The 2202-nt window shown below is 41.3% G+C and overlaps 1 protein-coding gene across 5 annotated transcripts in view; it reads left to right on the forward strand.

Annotated features, from left to right (window-relative positions):
- The window catches only part of R3hdm2 (R3H domain containing 2), a 120996-nt gene that overhangs the window by 35753 nt on the left and 83041 nt on the right, over positions 1-2202 (forward strand). The window lies entirely within an intron of this gene.

Genomic DNA, 2202 nt, shown 5'->3' on the forward strand with positions numbered 1-2202 from the left:
CAATGTATTTTTACTATTTTATTTGTATGAGTGTTTTGTTCCCGAGGAGGTGGTAAGCCTCTGTGTGGATGCTTGGAATGAAACCTGGGTCTTTTGCAACAATAACAAATGCCCCTAACCACTGAGTCAACTCTCCAGGCCCCAAAATGGTTCTTAAAGGCACACCATTCAAATACATTACAGTAGTTCTGTCTTCATAAGGAAGTACTTTGAAACAAGTGCTCAGACTTGCTGTCTCCGGCCCCTTCACTTTTTTCTGCCTTAGGTCTATTAGGCTTTAATCACTGTTCCCCTTTGTAAAGCCCTGGTAGTCTTTTTCTTGTACCCTTGGGGGAGTCAGCTACCAACACCCAGATGTGCTTCAATCCTACAATGTCTAATAGAATGTGAATGCTCTGGGAACAGTTGACACCCAACATTGCTAGGGACTAAGGACAGGAAAGCCTACCTATCTGCAGAGCTCTAATGTTTTGAGACAAGGTTTCACTGTAGCCCAGGCTTTCCCAAAACACATTTAGTAGCTTATAGATCAGTCTTGAGCTCTCCATCTTTCTGCCTCAGCATTCCATACGTTTTTTCTTTTGAATCCACAATTGGATTGGTTGGGTCTGCATGTGAACCTTACCCTCCAGGAGAGATCTAGGTGTGGTCAGATGGAGGTTCTCATCTCATCTGACCTGTCAGTTCCTTTTCTTCTTTGAAGCACTTTCTCACTTAGCTTGTAAAGCAAACTTTCTGTTCCCATTGACTATCTCTTGGCCTTTCCTGGTTCTTGTGAAACCCTGCCTTGCTATAGTCTAGTCTGGCCTTGGAATTCTCCTGCCATGGATGTCTGCTCCCCACTAACGAAAACTCAGACTTACAAAGTAAAATAGGGTATTTTAAACTAGTATACCATGTACCCTTTAATAATCAGTAAGCTATAATTTTTATTTTATTAATTTACTTTTTGTTTTATTTTGACAGAGTCTCACTATGTGGCCCTGGCTATCCTAGAACTCTCTGTAGACCAAGCTGACCTTGTACTCACAGAGATCTTCCTTCCTCTGCCTCCCAAGTTATTTTATTTTTGAGATCTATATTTATGTAATGAAGGTGGGACTCAAAGTCTGTATAGCCAGGATGACCTTGAATTTGTGATCTTCCTGCCTGCACCTTCCTAGTGCTGAGATTACATCATGCCTGTACCACTACACATGAAGTGTCCAGTGCTGAGGACGAACCTCAGTGTGTGCACTGTAGGCAGGCACTCCACCAACAAGCTGTACTCCAGCTGCAGTTCATGGTTAGTGTAGGATTCCCACACTAGTGTTCTAAAAGTTTTCTTTTTTGATGCTTAGCCACAGTAGGTGAATTACTTTCTTTTTTTTTTTTTTCAGTGCTGGGGATAAAAACCTAGCTTTCAAACATGCTAAACAAACACTCTGCCATGGAACTCTATCCTCAGTCTCTACCCACAGTCCAGTACTTATGTATCGTTTCTGGTGCCTCTGGTTTGTAGTCAGTCCTCTCTCTTCTCTCAGTTCTTGGCAACCACCAGTGTGTCTATTGTTTCTATAATTGTTGCTTTTCCAGAAAGTCATGTAAATATAATCACATAATATGTTACATTTTCAGACTAGTGTCTGTCATTCAGTATGTCTTTGAGATTCATATACATTGTTACATATCTTAGTAGTTCATTTATTTTTATCACTGAGTAAATTTCCATTTTATGAATCACATTTGTTAACTTACTGAAGAACAGGTCTTTTTTCAATTATAAATAGAGTAGTTCAAAACATTGACATGCAAGTTTTGCATATGCACAAGGAGTGGGGTAATTGGTCTGGGAAAGTTGAGTACAATGATGCCAGCACAGGAGGGTCTGGTCCTAGCTTAGCTTGTATTGTCAGTCTTCACCCAAGGCCTCTGGCTGTTTCAGAATTGAACTTTGTTTTCTTAAATGCTGTCGAGGGCTGGTGCTTTCTTTCAAATTGAGGTTAGGGATAAGAATGTGCCTGGCACACATGTACGGGTCAGAAAACAACATTTCAGAAGTTTCTTCTCTGCTTCTTCCTTGTTTGAACAAGGTCTGCTTTGCTTCTGCCTTTGCGTTGCACAGTAGTCCATGAGCTTCTGGATGATTCTTCCATAGGAGAGCTGGGATTACAGGTGTGAACCACCATGCCTGTAGGAGAGCTGGGATTACAGGTGTGAACC

This window comes from Mastomys coucha, unplaced genomic scaffold (assembly GCF_008632895.1).
Source record: "Mastomys coucha isolate ucsf_1 unplaced genomic scaffold, UCSF_Mcou_1 pScaffold4, whole genome shotgun sequence".
In the NCBI taxonomy this organism is placed as follows: Eukaryota; Metazoa; Chordata; class Mammalia; order Rodentia; family Muridae; genus Mastomys; species Mastomys coucha.